The following is an 18,883-nucleotide window of genomic DNA, read 5'->3' on the forward strand; positions in this document are numbered from 1 at the left end:
GAAATGCCAGTGAATCAGTGTTTGGGTTTGAAGGCATTAAGTGGAAACGAATCAATGCTCTCAGACCTTGAGACACAAATATCACTGTTTATGTCATGACTGCATCTTTTCCTCACGAGTTTTGTAACTTACAAATGTCTCTGCTTGGATAATTGTGTGCATTAGATTTCACTTTTTCGCTGAGAACAGGTGCAGGAGGACACCTGATGTGAACTGCATTACTGGTGACCTTCAGTGATTACTGGAACTAAACATAAGTAGCTTTCTGTTGATTTATCTGCCATGAACAATTGTGTTGACCCTTGACCTGACTGATGATTGTACATCCTCTTCACCTGCTGTCCACGGCAATGTCTGGACAACATCCAATCTCATCCAAACACACGAGTAGATAAAGAGAAAAGCATTGTTTAAAGCATAAGTTACCCTGCAGAGATCAAGAACGCCTTTCCTTGAAGTGACATCAGATGCCCCTCATTAGTTCAACTATATTATTTGAGTCAGACATTGAAAGGTACTGAGTTTAAAGGTCCACTGAGTTTAAATCAAGACAGTACAAAAGTAATTTCATATCATGCAAACCCTCTTTTCTTTGTGCTCCTGAAGGGCTGTTCCCGAGAGCAGGTCGGGGCATGTCCTCGATGTCGTCTTCAGGGAGTGTTGGGAGCTCTCTGACATTTCATCTTCTCTCCATCTGCGGTAAATGTCACTTCAAGTCTGGAGAAAGATGTTCGCTTGACTGGGTCGCCTCTCGCCACATATGTCAGCTCGCTGAGACCGGCCGCCTTTGATTGGGAGATGAGGTCGTGCTCGGGCGCTGGACCTCTCCATGTGACCTGAAATGACTGTGACTTGTTGTCATTCTCATGGAAAGTGTGTTAGTGTTCATGTACACTAGCTTCTGCTCTGGTTACTGTGCTAAAAGCCCCGGTCAGCAGGACCTCAAAGATGCATTACGTGCTGCTGAAAGCTCCAGATGAAGCCAGTTAACCGTGATCTTGTGCAGTCACACAGGTGCATGCACACGTTTGGCGTAATGGCTGTTAGACCTGAGGGGATACGTGTGTTGTAGCTGCTGTTTGAGATCAGCAAGATGGTAATAATCTATGCCATGGACTGTAGCGCTCACTTCACAGTGTGCATCACAGAGAGACGTGCTCATCACATCGAGTCAGGTGTAGTCTGGATGGCGATGTCTTACCTGGAGAGATCGTCACTCCATCACAGTGTTCCTGACTCAGTGTTTGTGCTCTTCTGATGGTGAGATCTACACTCGCTGAAGCGAGGAGGTCATTAATAAACTGTTGAGTAACGGGTTCCTGACACATGATCTGTCAGAACGCCCACCACGCTCAAGACTTGCGTCACAGACCCCATTCCACCATTAATCCATTTGCCAACTTTAATTTCACTGGCTATTCATCCTGTTTAAACAGCCCTTTCCTATCATGCAGTATTTATGGCTAACAAGAGGTGGAAGGAGGCAGCGAGACAGCTGTGGATAGCTGGTATTGACAGGTGGAGAGCGGCTGAGATGCGGGGCTGATTGAAGCTGCGGGGGTCCTGCAGACGGGCTTTTAGCGGGGTATCGCAGCCACGAGGAGACCGAATCCAGCCAATCTCCCGTCAGCGAGGTTTCACAGACCTGTCTGCCATCTTCATGCTCCAACAGCTTCCATTTAAACCTATTTGCGGGTACACTGAGGAGAAAACATCTCAAATGTGTGTGTGTGTGCGCGCGTGTGGAGAGGTCATATGCGTGTGCCCCGATCAATAATTTAGTAGAGCGACAAATTTTTCACCTTTTGAAGTGCTCCCCTGGTGTTTTGATGGCTGGGAGAACAGCTAAATAGTGACAAGACGCACAGAGTTTGGAATTTGTGATAAAACCTGAGGGGCATCTGTTGAGATGAGAGTAAAAACCGTGATGACATCAAGAGCTCACCTAAAAGACAAAAGAGATGAGAAATACCAATGCTGAAGTTTACACTCCTTCAGAACGGGCCTAGAAAGAGAGCAAACAGAGCCAAACACATCACGTGAGGTCAAAGTGCATAATGTGTGTAAATGTCATAAAGGGCGACTGACTAACAGATGAAGTGAACCCTCTTACGGAGTCTACACTACAGATGGAGGAAAGGCAGCAGAGATAAAAACAACATTAAACTGCAGAAAAGAGGTCAGCACTTTTAAAAACAGGCCTCTGTTATCTCTGATTAGATGGGCGGCTCGGTGTGGAGGCTTCTGGGTAAAGTAGCAGAGCACAGGGAGGGACGAGCTTTTTGACAGCTGATATTAAACATTAACACATCAATGACTTTAATCAGAGCTCATTTGCATACGCAGTCTCATCTCATCGTCAAAGTATTCATGCACACTGGCAAACGCTCGCCCTCAAGAGACAGTCAGACCTACTTATGAAGGAGGAGCCTCTCGTCTGGCCTCCGTCAGTGTCTTCATCTATAAGCGATCATCCACAAGCAATCTGGATGAAGAATTCTTTCATATGTTGATTGTTTAGCATCTCGGCTCCTTCCTGCCTCAGGGCCTGATCTCATGAATTAAGCTGATGGATAGAGCAGATCAAAATAAAAGACTCACTAAAATGAGATGAAATATTTTGTTTACCTGAATATCGTGTGATCAACATCCCAGAACTGTGAACATGCGAATGTGTTGTTAAATTACAGAAATATTGAAATCGTAGGGAGACTTCAAGTACATCTTTGAGCTCAAGGTGAACAGAAGAGTCTTGGAATCCCTGGATTAAAGAATTAAGATCAGAATCAGAATCAGAATTCGCTTTATTGCCAGGCATGTTTGCACAGCTCCACAGTGCGACAGAATGACAGCAACAGGACAGGACACAGATAGTAAACAATAAAAATAAATAAGACAAATATACAAAAATGGACAATGTGCCAAATAGCACAAACACAATATACAAACACAATATAATGACTTAGATGGGAAAGATTGAACATCGTATTGGTTTCATACGGATTACTTCATCACAGAATATTTGTTTTCAATATGACTTACTTAATTTAAAATGAGACACTTCAAGCTTTCTATAGATATGACACTCATGTCTGTGTGTTGAGCATTTGCTGAGTTACACTTCATTTTATTGACATGCTTCTAAATGCAGTTTGCAGAGACGGAGAAGACAGAGAGCACACCCTGTTTGATTTTTTATTTTATAAAATTACAAAGTTGTGTTGTTATTATGAGTGTATACAAATAAAAGTAGATGCTTTACAGATTCGATTGATGTATTACTCTTATCTGTACAATTAAAACTCACAGAATAATTTAAGTTCCTTTTAGAGGCTTTCAAAAAAATTCACCAAAACGCGCCGACGCGTTTGTCGACCCCAGAGGAATATTCAAGACCAATGCCATTTCCCCCCATATATTGGCCTTTGATCACAAAACATGTCTTTAAAATGTAAATCAATATATTGTTTGCATATATTGTGAGCAAATAAACAAGCTGATTTTCACATAATTTTGAAGCAAAAACTCTAGGCTAAAAGATCCGGTTCTCAAAAGTCTTGTGAACAAATGTTCTGTATGTGTTTTATGGACTTATTTCAGTGACTTCAAAATTTTTGTTTTTCACTTACCACGCATAAACGTTGCTTTCTCAAAAACACAATCATGCACATAAATGCTGCTAACATATTATTGTAGCCCAGTTTGTGCTGTTTACAGTGTTATTAGACTTTAGCCATTTACATTTTTATAAGCAACTGAAAAAAGCACAAATGTCAGGGCATGTTGAAAGTTCTCCAGGCCCCCAAAACACCCTCAGAACCTGTAATCTTGGGTTTCTTGGGGACGGGGATGATGGTGGAGCGTTTGAAGCATGAGGGGACTTCACACAGCTCCACTGATCTGTTGAAGATCTGTGTGAAGATGGGGGTCAGCTGGTCAGCACAGGATTTCAGACAGGCTGGTGACACACCGTCTGGACCTGGTGCCTTCCTTCTCTCGTTCTTTTTGAAGACCTGGCACACGTCATCTTCACTGAACTGAATTGCAGGTGTGGGGGAGAGGGGGGTTGCAGGAGGTGTGAATGGTGTTTTTTCAAACCTGCAATAGAACTCATTAAGATCGTCTACCAGTTGTTGATTCTCCACAGTGCTGGGGGATGGTGACTTGTAACCGGTGATATCCTTCATACCTTTCCACACTGAAGCAGAATAACTGGAAGAGAATTTGTTCTTTAGCTTATCAGAATAATTCCTCTTTGCCACTCTGATCTCCTTTTACAGTGTGTATTTGGCCTGTTTATACAAGACTTTATCCCCTTTTCTGTAAGCATCATCTTTGGCCTGACGGAGCTGTCTGAGTTTTGCAGTGAACCATGGTTTGTCGTTGTTATAAGTTAGATGAGTCCTGGTAGGATTGCACATATCCTCACAGAAACTGATATATGATGTTACAGTCTCTGTGAGCTCGTCCAGATTGATGGCAGCAGCTTCAAAAACAGTCCAATCAGTGAGAGAGAAACAGGCTTGTAAAACCCGCTCTGTCTCATTAGTCCATCTCTTTACAGTCCTTAATACAGGTTTAACTGATTTAAGTTTCTGCCTGTAGGACGGAATAAGATGAACCAAACAGTGATCAGAGAGTCCTAAAGCTGTCCGTGGAACAGAGTGATATGTGTCCTTTATCGCTGTGTAACAGTGATCCAATATATTACTGTCCCTGGTGGGACATGTAACATGTTGTCTGTATTTTGGCAGTTCGCGGGAGAGATTTGCTTTATTAAAGTCCCCAAAAATGATTAAAACGGAGTCTGGGTGTTGTTGTTCTGTGTCTGTGATCAGATCAGCGAGTTTCTGTAAAGCTGAACTCACGTGTGCTTGCGGTGGAACGTAGACACTCACGAGAATGAACGAGCAGAACTCCCACGGTGAATAGAACGGCTTGCAGTTAATAAAGAGCGTTTCTAGATCTGAACAGCACATCTTCTTTAATACAGTTACATCTGTACACCACCTCTCACTGATGTAAAAGTATGTACCGACACTGCACGATTTCCCCGTTGATTCCGCGTCGCGATCTGCTCTGATCAGCTGGAAATTAGGCAGATGTAACGCGCTGTCTGGAATGCTGTCATTCAGCCAGGTTTCCATGGAACCCAGAGCAGCAGAGTTTGAAAAGTCCTTGTTAAACCAGGAAAGCAGAAGGAGTTAGTCCGTTTTGTTGGGTAGAGAGCGGAGATTAGCCAGATGGATGCTAGGCAATGGCATTTGAAATCCACTGTCTGAGCTTCACAAGCGCGCCGGCTCGCTTCCCCCATCTGTGCGTCCTGTAGCGTCTAAACAGTGCTGCAGCTCCGCCGACTACTATGTTCAGCAAAACATCCGAATAATCGAAAACTGGTTGGAGATTTTGTGGAGTGTTCTGCCGAATGTTCTGTAGTTCTTCCTTGGTGAAACTGATCGTGTCAGACAAAACCCTAAAACAACTGGAGAGCCAAGCATAATGGCTGCCATGTGCGGCGCCATCTTGATATCATCATAGGCTTGGCTGATTGAATGGTTGAACTTCTTAAAAAAAAAAAAAAAAAAAACAATTGGTGTAAATGATGCTAATGTGGTTGCTTAGCCACATTAATCATTAAAGATCTTTTGGAGAGACTCACACACAGTGCATTAGTGTATAGTGAGTGACCTTGCAGGAACAACCTGTCTGTGGCACATTTGCAGTTAGTTTGGATTCCTGAATATACAGTGAAGGGTTTGAAGGAAAAGTATCACCTACAGTCAAACCAAAATTTATTCAGACAACAGATATAATTTTTTTAATTGTTACTATTGGGTGCAGGACACTATAGTTCATTTATGTAAGTGAGGATAGCAAAATAAAGTAAACTGTGACACATTATACCCAAAAATTCTTCATACAGTGGACCCCAGCAGAGTCGGAGCGTAACTCCTGTCAGACAACATCTCCATCTGACTAGTAAGCCAATTCTCAAATAACTGCTATGATGGCTTTTGTTCTACCCACTTAAAAGATAGAAGTACTTGCGTTGTCCAATCTATACAGACTGTGTCTGTTCCCCGAATAGCGAGGTCAAAATATAAATTTAATGCAGGATCTAGAAAAAATCTGATTGTGATTAAACCAGAAAAACGCAAAATAAATGAACAAAAAACATTTTTTAAAGCTTGGGCTCCTAAACATTAGATCACTCGCACCCAAAGCAGTTATTGTAAATTAAATGATCACAGATAGTAATTTTGATGTACTCTGCCTGACTGAAACCTGGCTGAAACCAAATGAATATTTTGGTCTAAATGAGTCTACTCCACCAAGCTACTGTTATAAACATGAGCCCCGTCAGACTGGTCGTGGCGGCGGTGGGGCAACAATATATAGTGATATTCTCAATGTTACTCAGAAAACAGGATACAGGAGGTTTAACTCATTTGAAATACTTCTGCTTAATGTTACATTGTTAGATATGCAAAAGAAATCTCTCCTATCTCTTGCTCTGGCTACTGTGTATAGACCGCCAGGGCCATATACAGATTTCCGAAAATAATTTGCAGATTTCCTCTCAGATCTGTTGGTCAATGATAAAGTGCTAATTGTCGGAGATTTTAACCTTAACGTTGATAATACAAATGATGCATTAGGACTTGCGTTTACTGACCTAATAAACTCTTTTGGAGTCAAGCAAAACGTCACCGGCCCACTCATCATTTTAATCATACACTAGATTTAATTATATCGCATGGAATTGATCTTACCGATATAGATATCGTACCTCAAAGTGACGATGTTACTGATCATTTCCTTGTATCGTGCATGCTGCGTATTACTGATATTAATTATATGGCTCCGCGTTATCGTCCGGGCAGAACTATTGTTTCAGCCACCAAAGACAGATTCACAAATAACCTGCCTGATTTATCTCAACTGCTCTGTGTACCCATAAATACACATGAACTAGACCAAATGACTAGCAACATGGTTACTATCTTCTCTAATACATTAGAAGCTGTTGCCCCCCTCAAACTGAAAAAGGTTAGAGAAAAACGTACTGCGCCATGGTACAACAGTTATACCCATTCTCTCAAGAAAGAAACTCGTAATCTTGAGCGCAAATGGAGAAAAACGAACTTAGAAGTTTTTAGAATTGCATGGAAAAACAGTATGTCCAGCTATAGACAGGCTCTAAAAGCTGCCAGGGCAGAGCATATCGGCAAACAACAGTTGTTGTTCTAAATTAGCTTTTTTAATTACAGCATTTAAACTCTGAGTGGTAATTAGCATTACGTCATTTATAGTTGCAAATTTGAGATGATCTGAACTCCAGAAATCATGTCCCGCAAGTGAACGCAGCTTGGCCTTCAAGGTTTGCGTGTTTGGTTTCCATGCGTGGGATGCATGTTGTGTAATGCACAGCTTTCCCAGGCGAGCAACAGCCATCATCTCCAAGCCCTGGGCATTTATATGTGACAGGTTATTAAATGTGCCTGAAACGGAAACTAGTCAGGGCACTGTAATCAAGGTCCACTTATCATTAGTCACAGCAACTTCACACAAACCAAACAATTAGCCTTCTTAAGAGACATTTGTGATACTGCTTAAAGCTCAGAACTCATCAGTGCTGGTCATAGAGCTGCATTAGAGCCTGTCCGTGAATTCTCCGTGTGCCACATATAGCAAATTACTTTATTGTTGTACTTGCGATTTCTACTTGCTCAACAGGAAGGAAGTTTGAAGGAGTTTTCCACCTACAACAGAGTGGATTAATTTGAGTCACGGTGCATGATTGAATTGTTTGTATGAGGAGCTCTAGAAAGCTCTTTCTGGAACTCAGTTGTGGTTTTCTCAGCTCACAGGTCTAATGAGAATTAGCATTAATTGCCTGTGAGAAATGACACTGGTAATTGGAATGATGGGCGACGCTCTTGAAGAGAATGGCTTGTCCTTAAAGTGCATATTGCAGGTTAAATTTTTTTTTTAAATGAATATATTACCTTGTATGAAAATACCACATGAACCGTTAATGCAGGATTTGAAAATGTTTTACAAGACACGAGGGCACAAATTTAGATAAAACAGTGAGGCTTTCCTGGACAGTTCTCAAAAAACTTTTTTTTTTTCAACATCGCGTCATATTACGTCACATAAGGGAGTCGTGTGCTGCACTCTGCTTTGAGCGCGCGCGAGTCAGTGTGTTTTCGGTAGTTATTTTTATTTCAATTTATCATTGTCATGGTAAATTATTGTGTTTGTGGAGGTTGCACAAACTCCAGCCTGTCAGGACATGGAGTCCACAGGTTTCCTAACAAGAAATAGGACGGTATCTTCCGGGCCTCTGTGCGTTAGTGCAGCTGAAGAGACTGGACTTCACTAATGCATCTGCTTCAAACGCCGCGGTGGTGTGTAACTTAACAGATGTGATGGAGGCCAAGTGGAAAAGCATGGTCAGCAGTGAATGTGATCTAAACTTGTGTTTGCTTCTCCCAGCATCTGAGAGAGGAATACTGCAGGTCACCACAGGCTCCAGGAGAACACAGCACTGTCATGTCCACTACACCTGCTCCTCTCTCCAGATCCCTCCAGTCAGAGGATCAACATGATGAGGCTGTTGGTGTATCTCTAGCATAGCCTTCACCATTTAACACACTTTAACAACACATTAGTGTGATACCCAGACTGAAAGATTGTTAAATGTTTTTAAATGGGTCAGACGGTATTTCTTTTGGTAGTATATGTTTGGTACACCTACATATATTAACAGTTGAAATGTTGTGTTTTGAGTTGGGTATTAACAGTGCTATGAAATAATATTTATGATTTAGTGCTGTATAAATAAAACTGAATTGAATTAACCATAAATGCAGATCTGCTTGATTGTGATTGATTTTTTATTGACTGTCAACAAAATGGGGCCTAAAACATGTGTCTGCTTTTTTTCTCTGGATAATCACACAGATGGCTTCATTCATCCTCTTTGCTTCTGTCCCTTCAAACCTCTCGCTCTTTCTCTTTTTCCTTCGGTCTGAGCTTCTCTCTGCTGGTGTTGTTGACATTTGCCCTGAAACTCTTCCTTTCTCCGTCTGTGGGCAGAAAATCGAGCGAGAGACAAACGGGCCAGAGGGGATGAGAGTCCCTCAGAAGGTCAGACGTAGCCCAAGCGTCCCGGCCAGAAGCCTGAATAATTATGGATGCTGTATTTGTGCTGGAGCCTGTGGTGTTAGTGAGTTTGACAGAGACGTTCCATGGAAGAACTTGAGTAATTTGTTCCTGGGCATCAGACGTTCATTTTTTCTGAATCCTCTCGAAGTCACTTCACTCGAGGTCTTATTCTTAACATCTTTTTAACGAAGAGATTCAGAGGAACATTTGCTGAGGAACTGATCTCACGTCATGTTTTGATCATTTTCTCTCACATCACTGCAGGTGTTTCCTTTTGTTTTATGCAGCATGTGTTACTGTGGATGATGCATTCAACTGCTTAAATCATATAGCTCTCATACTGATCTAGCACTTATTATTAAAGCAGTTGTGCTCCAGACATGAGTGATTCCTCAGATCATGTGTGATGTTGAGGAGGTGTGTTGGTACTGTATTAAATATTTAGATGCAGTTTCACCTGCTGGACCAAAAAAAAACAGCTGAAAAGTCCCAGTATGCATATTGAATGAGGAACCCGAGAAACACGTCTATAAACGAACCCCCAGAACACTGTGTAATGTTTGCTGACTTAAAGGGGTCATCGGATGCCCATTTTACACAAGTTGATATGATTCTTTAAGGTTTTAATTAATAGTCTATAGCATACTTTGGTTAAAATGTTTTCAATGGTAGTGTAAAAAAAACGACTATTTAAACCTGTCAATATCAGCTCTGTGATGGCTTACGTATCGCGGCCCATAGAAACAGTCGATAATGAGGCCTCTAGGTATATATATCTATGGAGAATACTAAATTTCAGCCGCAAAACTGGCTAACTAGCATATTATTAGGAAAGGTGATTTGCAAAGATTCATAAAAACCCTTATACTCACTTATTCTGTAGATAAAGCTGGATCACGAATGATTCGCGAATATAGATGAGTTTATGTAGATTGGAGATGACTGCTTTATTCATTATTACATCCAACATCTAAACACTTCAATCGCTTAATCTAAGGTAAAACGGTCTTGTCAATCAACTATCGTTGGGGGGGGTCTGTACAGAACTACATCATTCTGACAGGAATCTCAGAAAAGCCTGATTTGAGAAAGGGGATTTAAAAATAGGGATTTAAAAAAAAAAAACACTGGGTGGATTTTTATCATTATAGGATGGATGTGTATACACACTTCCAACACACATTTATGTTCAAACAACTTGTAAAGTCAATTTCGCATCCGATGACCCCTTTAAGGTGGTTTATTTGTTTCTGTTTTACTCTGTGTTTTTCACTTTTGATAACTCTTTTGTGAATGTAGCTGCACATTAACGCTTTGGTACGTTGTGGTCATCGCATTCAGTCGCAGCAGGATTTGTGGAGGGGGCTCGTCTCCTCCATTTAAAGCCCACTAATAGGCCCCATTGTCCAGCCCAGGACTCAGCAGCTGCTGCTTTGTGCCGCCATCCGATTCGCCGCTCAGTAAAGAACTGGCTCCAGGTAATGAATAGTCAAGGGTGCAGCTAATTTACCCCCCGATCTCTCCCACAATGCTTTGCATGCAGCAGCTGAACCAAGAGGCTCAGTTATTATCTTTCTCTCTCTTTCTGTCAAAGCCGGGGAGAAATCCTATTAGGTTTTTATTTCTCACCTCTTTTGGAAGAGGCCAGGCTTCTGTGAGTCCATTTTTTTCAGGCGCTGAACTTCTGATGTGAAGAGCTTGAGACACCAGATGCATATACCCTCAAACCCTTGTGTGCTTCTGGAGAGAGGCAGAGATGTTCAGACAGACCTTAATCCAGTAACTGCACCAGATTTGAATAAAGGAAGAATTTAGAGCAGAAATATCAGTCTGTGTCACATGCAGTGTTTGGATATTTAGGCGTTCATACACCGGAGGCAAGTCATGTCGAAACTGCACCTATAAACAGCTGATCCCTGATAAAGCAAAATCCCTAATAATGCCATAACTGTATGATTAGTGAAGTTGAAAAGTGTTATGAATCGATTTTGGATATCTTAAAGCTGCAGTGCGTAATTTTTACCGCTTTGTCGCCATCTCTGTTTGAAAACCTGGAATTGCAGCTCTGTGCGAGATTATCTTCCGTGTGTGGGGTTGTGATCCGGTGTTCCAGCACGACTCCAGCACGGATGAATCTAATGTTTTGAGGTGAATGTGTGGCTGTCAGTCACCGCACCGGTGTGGATACTGTACTCAGAAATCACAGATTCTAGCCTATGTCTTGGAATATATGACCCAAATAATAATTTTCACCGTATATTGCCATATGAACAAGTAAGTAACAAGTCTGCCACGTTTGTTCAGACCAACTGAGGAAAAAAGCATTACAATAAATTGCGCTACCAATGGTGATTAAATCTAATGATCGGTTAGGTCATATCACATCAAACCATGCAAATTATTATTATTGTTATACTTTATTCTCAAGTTAAAACATCAGCATTGCGTGACTATGGGTATAGTGTGTATTAGCGTGTAGATTTCAATTTCTGTACAGTCTAATCTAATTGTCATACCATTCAAATTTCATGTTAAGAAATTATTTTAACCCAAAAAGCAAACTGTGCTCCCTTCGAACTGGTTTTCTTTAAAATACAAATATTGTGTAATCCCAGGCTATCTGCAATCAGAAGCACATTTAAAACTGGAATATAATTTAATTTCATTCACATGTGTTTCATAAACACACAATCCTTTCTGGATCACAATCCGCCATCAAAATGATAAGTTTAATTATTCTAGCTGCTGTGAGAAAAGGCTATAAATGATCCGCCACCTGCAGAATCCTCACATGAGATAGCCTTCTAGCCAGGACAACTTCTTTATATTTACAGACGTGACGTAATGACGCAGTGCCATGCTCGAATTTCCCACAAAAACATTATTATAAGCTAACCGTTGTGAATCGGGCTAAAGTAAGGCAATCGTTTTGAACACTGTCTGGTTATGTACTTGCTCAAATATTGATTTCAGATCATTTTTAACCCAAAAAAGTTACGGACTGCAGCTTTAATATATACTCTAATATGATTAGTCTAATATGGCACTGTAATAGTAACCAACGTTACATTTTCACTAATAACTCCACAGTTGTGAGCGATAGAATCAAAATTATTGTTTCTACTGAATGCTTGCTTTATTTTATTTTATTTTATTTAATTTTTTACCCTCCCTTTGAGGTTCTGCAGATGAAGGCTGTAATAATAATATTGTCTAACAGTAGCAGCGTTGCACACACATATACATATATATATATATATATATATATCTCTTCAGCTCGTATCCTAAAGCTAACAGTCACATCACTGATTTCATGCGTCTCCAGGTTGATTTTTCATTTTGAGCTTGATGAACTGAACAGATACTTCAAACTCTGACAGTCCATTTAATGTCTTCCTGAATAAGAGGCTGTTGTTGTTCAAACCAAGTAATGTCTGTATTTTATTTCCTTAAATGTCACGCCTGTCCGAAATCTATGAATTGTCATTCAGATGCTCTTGGACACATGAAATACCGGCCATTCTGAGAATGATTTACAATTAAATTTCCTGCTCTACTGTGTGATGGCAAATTACAGAGGAAATTGAGGGAATTAAATATCCCAGAGTTATGTGCTGTGACACGTACGACAACAGCGACCCGGCAATTCACGCCTTCAGTCACGGCGAACGGGCACAGAAAACAGCTAGAAACCAAAGCCTTTGTTTAAAATGTGAGCATGACGCTAATGCATATCAGGATTGGTGGGTTCTGAGCTTATTGTTCAGGTAGCTTGTTAGTAAAATCTCTTCCAGACAGGATCATTGGATCGTGTTTTGAAACGGTCCTCTTCACTGGATGTATGGCAGAGATGCAGCGAGGATGAATGGGTCAGAGGTGTTTAAGAGCTAAAGGTCAGGGATGAATCAACACATTAGAGCTGGTTTCTGAGCTCGGACATCATGAATCCTCAGCACGCACAGACCGTAAGCTGCTCTGATTGACTCTTGTTATTAGTCCTAGTTTTCCTGTAATTGACTCATCATGGCTCATCTTTTTATACTGCATGTTAATAAATAGTTCTGAGATTCCTGATCGGATGAGAAACATTTGAAGCCTTTTTAAATAACCAACATGGCACATCAGTTTAACCCCAAATCTGTGTGAACTTCTTTGAATCGCAGAAACAAAGAAAAAAAAAAGAAAATCAGTGGGTTTCTTTGTTGTTTGGACCTCAGTGTTCTCAAAAATCATCTGTTGTATTTCACTGAAAAAAGTAAGGGGCTCACGTTTGGAATGACATGAATGAGGAGTGAATAACAGTGTTGATTTTTGGGTGAAGTATCCCTTGAACAGATTATTGTTGTAACAATTATGAAGTTCTTTCTTGCCCGTCAGCTGCACTATTAAATCCCATCAGTGACTAATAAGATCTTTCATCTAATAAGAAGAAATAAAAACACGCTGAAGGACATGTGCTTCAGCGTCACACATTCATGCCCAGATTTTTTAAAAATTCTATTCCAATTATCACAGCTAATTTTTATGCAAATTACAGGGCCAGAGTGAATTTCTTTGCTAATGAGTTGGCTTGTAACAGAGTAAATGGAATTGTACTTCCTTGTGGGGCGTCTTGGGGTTTGTTGCGATGGTATCTGAGCTCAGAGATGTGTAGAAACATGAGATGCTGATGGTGGTTTATCTGCTGCAGTTATCAGAATCAGAATCAGAATGAGCTTTATTGCCAGGTATGTTTGCACATACGAGGAATTTGTTTTAGTGACAGTAGCTCCACAGTGCGACAGAATGACAGCAACAGGACAGGACACAGATAATAAAAAATTTAAATTAAAAATTTAAATAAAATAATGTACATGTATACAAAAATGTACAATGTGCCAAATAGCACAAACACAATATACAAAATAGACATTTCGGTATGTACAGGTATGTTAGGTGCAAATTTTAAATGTAATAAGTATGTGTGTAAAATAAACATTAAAAAAGTATGATAGTGTTGTGTGTTTCATGTTTATTGTTAGGAGTTCAAGTGTTCATGAGATGGATTGCCTGAGGGAAGAAACTGTTTGTGTGTCTGGTCGTTCTGTTGCTCAGGTTGTTAAGACTGCACTAGACAGCCAGCTCCTTAACCTCCTGTCTGTAAGCAGACTCGTCACGTCCTGAATGAGGCCGATCAGTGTGGTGTTGTCTGCAAACTTCAGGAGCTTGACAGAGGGGTGTTTAGATGTGCAGTCGTTGGTGTAGAGGGAGAAGAGCAGTGGGGAGAGAACACAGCCCTGAGGAGCTCCAGTGCTGATGGTGCAGGTGCCGGATGTGTATTTTCCCAGCCTCACTAGCTGATGCCTGTCTGTCAGGATGCTGTTGATCCACTGACAGACGGAGGTGGGCACGGAAAGCTGAGTTGGTTTGGGCAGGAGGATGTCTGGAATGATAGTGTTAAAGGCCGAGCTGAAGTCCACAAACAGGATCCTCACATAAGTCCCTGGTCTGTCCAGGTGTTGCAGTGTGTAATGTGGTCCCTGATGTGTGTGCGAGCAGTACAGTAATGTCACCTCAGTACAGCGTACCATCGTCTTACAAAAGACACATGCTTCCCTGTGATTCAGTGGTCTCATCGCTGCTGTGCTAAAGATATGACAGTCATTGTGTGTTCTTAGAGTCAGTTCCTCAACCAACCTAAACTGAGTTCTTGAGAGTCGGCCGCGCATCTCGTTTCTTCTCAGTCTAGACCAGTGTTTCTCAGCCTTATTCCCGGCATATTTTTTTGAATATAATTTATCATGTAATATGACACTGGAGTGATTACACTCCGGTGAGACTCCGGCCACTGCTTGGGTACTTTTGAAAACATATGATATTCATTTCAAGTAATTACTAGATTAATAGACTAAAACTGAAGTTGCATTGGAGTCTATAAACAGCTCAGGTTTTCCGGTGGGATCTTTGTGTTGTGGCACAGTGTGCTCTCAGAAGTGTTTCTGTGTGTGTGTGTTTGAATGGACGACTGTCATTAGCAGCTTCAGGAGTGTGAACAGTGAATGTTCGTCCAGTTCGCTTCCGCATCTCTCTTAACTTGTCCTCTGCACCATCACTGATAATTACAGACCCGCTGGATCAGATAAGAGCCGTTGTAAATGTGTTGTCGATGGTGGAAAACGTGCCTGTGACTAATCTGTGCGTGAATACAGATGTACAGAGTCTGGCCTGCGGTCAGCGGATGTTTATCATGCAGATTGAGAAAAGCAACACTGGGGCGGATTATGTTAAAACAGCAGCGAGTAAGAAAGAGATGATCTGCCACAGCTATTAAAATCTTTCAGAACTCTTTTTATACTTTACATCTAATTTTATTAGAACTGAAATTAGTTTTAAATGCAAATAAAACTTAATACATTGTTTTTACACATAGACGTTCTATGACCACGGCACCGTCTATTTTTACAATTGATGGCTTACACATCGAATATGGCTTGACGAGAAGTTGGAATTTGATGTTCATATTGATTGCTTGGTGAAAAAACTTTAACCAAGATTGGGTTTTTTGTTTTGGCCAAAAAAATGCTTTTCCTTTGTAGCTAGAAAGTGTATTATACAGACTATGTTTTTAACCATTTTAGATTATGATGATAGTATTTACATGCATGCTTCCTTATATTTACTAAAAAGGCTGGATGGTGTTTATCATTCTGCGTTGCGAACTAATGCTTGCTCACATACTCACCACTGTTTGCTTGTACAACAATGTAGGTTGGTCCTTATATCAAAGAAGGAAATCACCTTTGTTGTTTATTGTAAAGGCATTGCACGGGGTATGCTTCAAAATATATTCCTAGTCTTTTATGCTTGCGTAGAAAGAACTATTTAACCAAATCTTCAATTGGGATTAAATTAAAAGTACCTGGGGTGCGTTCACAACATGGAAAATCAGCTCTCTCTTACTATTATACTTGGTTTAGGAATGATTTTCAGATTAATATTCCATTAGAAGCAATTCCTCCTTTTGAATATTTTTAATTTACTGCAGCGTGTAATGAACCTTGTTGCTGTTTTAATTAAGCTGTTGATTTATGATTATTGTTTTTCTTTGCTTGTATATAATTTATATATTTTGTTTTGTGCGTTGTGTGTGTTACTTTTTTAAATTCATGTGAAACATTTTGTACTATCATCTTGGCCAGGACTCCCTGGTCTTTTAATCTCAATGGGACCTTCCTGGAAAAATAAAAGATAAATAAAAAATAAATAAATACAGCTCATTATTGCTGTAAATATTCAGACAAGACACATAAGCGTCTCTCCACCCCGCTGTCTTAGCATGATAATCATTGCTGCAGGAGGAAAGACCACCAGCGTGTCACAGAACTGGACCCTGCAGCCCATCGAGTCTGGTCTAGATCACACTCTCCTCTCACTCCTCCTCCTGCTCCTAGGAGGATGTTTGCCCATGTTTTTATTATTACTAAAAAACACATTTTGGATGTCTCTCTTATCTGACCCATCCGTTTCAGAGTCTCTGTTAGCTGATGCGTGAATCAGTTGTGATTGATTAGGAAGAGTTTGAAAATGTGCAGTGTTGGTGTGTCTCCAGGAACAGGGTTAAGAAACACTGGTTAACTAAAGCACTAATGATGGGGAGGTTTGTCATGGCAAACACCACTCATTACAAACGTCCAGTCTGGACAGCAGTAAATGGGTCAGCGGGACTTGGTTTTTGGTTACGGTGGGACTGAGTGTTCAGGGCCGATGGGATCAGACTCTGACCTTATTGAAATAAAACACTACCCTCTGTTTGCACAACATCACTTTAAGAACATTACATGATATTAAGTAGTCACAGGCGATGCTCAGCTTTAAACAAGTCTGTGTGAAAGCTAATTAACAATTTAGCTTTATTTTCACTGGAAATATTTATTAAAGCGCTAAGTGTATCGTAACAGTGCAGTTTAATGACCCTCCCAGTGAGTTCATCTGATCCTCTCTGACGTGTTCTTCAAAACGCAGCATCCTCACAGAGCTTTTGCTGTCTTATGAAACCAGGTTAAGATAACAAACCGTGGGTTAGCAGGAGCTGTAGCACAGTGATGCTGGGGGATACAAGGATGCACCCCGGCCCTGTGAGTGTCTGGTCAGCTCGCTGAACCTGGATTCCCACAGCTGGACGAACAGAGAGGGTTGAATTGAGTGCTTCAGCACAGGAAAGGCAAGGCAGCTGTTTCCGGAAATGACACACATCCTCCCGCACTTGCTCCTGCCTGGGTGAGGAACGCTCTTTCCACACCACCCCGTTTCCATCCCTCGCTCACATTCCCCTTCTTTATTGCTGGAAAAAGTAGCGGCCCGTATGCGGATGACATCAGCACATGTCACATATCCAGGCTTAAACCAGGGTTCAGGTAATGGAAAGTCGCTGGGGAGGTGTGTGCTCATCCTGTTTTCACCGCATGCCTAATGCCAGCCGACCCGCTGTGTCACATGGGTTAATTGACTATGTTTTGTGAGGTTGCATGATTACATTGTCCCATGGTGCCATGACCCGACCCAGCTAAAGTAGTCACCAATGACTGAGATTCACGACTGTGTTATTGCACATTCGCTTCGCCGTCATAATGACCCCTGTGAATGAGACAATAAACATGAGCTGGTGCGCAGGTATTGTGTGTTAGGTGACTAGTTGGGTCATGTTCTCTGCTATTGTCCAGGATGCGTTCAATTTAGAGATGGGACGTGGCTCCATCAATATACAACGACATTTCACTGTAGGCAAAGCTGCCCAATCTGATGCTGCTCAAATGAAAACCAGGTGAGTCCATTTCAGTAGTGTTTGGAGCGGTGTTCACTGATCAGTGAACACTCTAGTAGGGTTAGGCAGACTCTGAAGACCACCATCTGTTGAGTCTGATGTCTGAGATATCTTACATTTGCTCTGTCCATCACAGTCAACCGTGTCCTGTCAGATTTAGCGAGATCCACAGACACATACTCATTTCAGTCATTTTTGGTCCAGACTGCCATTTCATTTGGTCGGCTGTAATTAAATGGAGCGATGCTGAATCGTCTATTAGCTGCTGAATGACGCTGAGAGACAACGGCTTTATAATGATCAGCTGATGTTCAGGAAGCATTAACATTCTCTTCCCCTTTGCTGGCACTGTATGAATAATGCAAGCAGAAGGACACCGGTCAGAGCTGCCGCTAATGGCCTTGAACTAGACGTAACACTGACTTCAGTTATAAGCATGGACACAGGCTCTCTTTCCCGTTTAAATCTCATTATGGATTTGCTAATCATGTCTCTGCATGTTAAGCAGCATCCAGCAGAGCTGCTCAGGTTCGATTTGGGATGAAATGATGGGCCAAACCTTGAGTGTTTCCCAACCGTGTGGTGATGCTCGGTCAAAGTTGCCATTATGAAGCGTGGAAGATTGATCACGCGATGAGGCAGCTTTCATTATTTGCCGCTCTGGAGTACACATGGAGGCTGAGATACTGTATCTGCAGCTGTAGAGTTTATCTCAGACTTTTGCCTGAACTGGTTCCCATTTGTGGACTGAACGACACGTGCCATTCATTATAGTTCTCTGAAGAACAGTCCAGTGTCAAGCACTGTGCATAAATCTAGTGAGCTACTTACTACACTTACAGGTCAGGGTCTGTATTACAGAAACATACAGAATCCTGTTCTATCTGTTTAGAAACTATGGTTGCTTTA

At 41.2% G+C, this 18,883-nt stretch overlaps 1 pseudogene across 1 annotated transcript in view; it reads left to right on the forward strand.

Annotated features, from left to right (window-relative positions):
* LOC306878022 (threonylcarbamoyladenosine tRNA methylthiotransferase-like) overlaps positions 1-18,883 on the forward strand; it is a 224,272-nt pseudogene that overhangs the window by 102,039 nt on the left and 103,350 nt on the right. The gene's annotated exons all lie outside the window — the stretch shown is intronic.

Source organism: Barbus barbus (assembly GCF_936440315.1).
Source record: "Barbus barbus genome assembly, chromosome: 12".
Classification (NCBI taxonomy): Eukaryota; Metazoa; Chordata; class Actinopteri; order Cypriniformes; family Cyprinidae; genus Barbus; species Barbus barbus.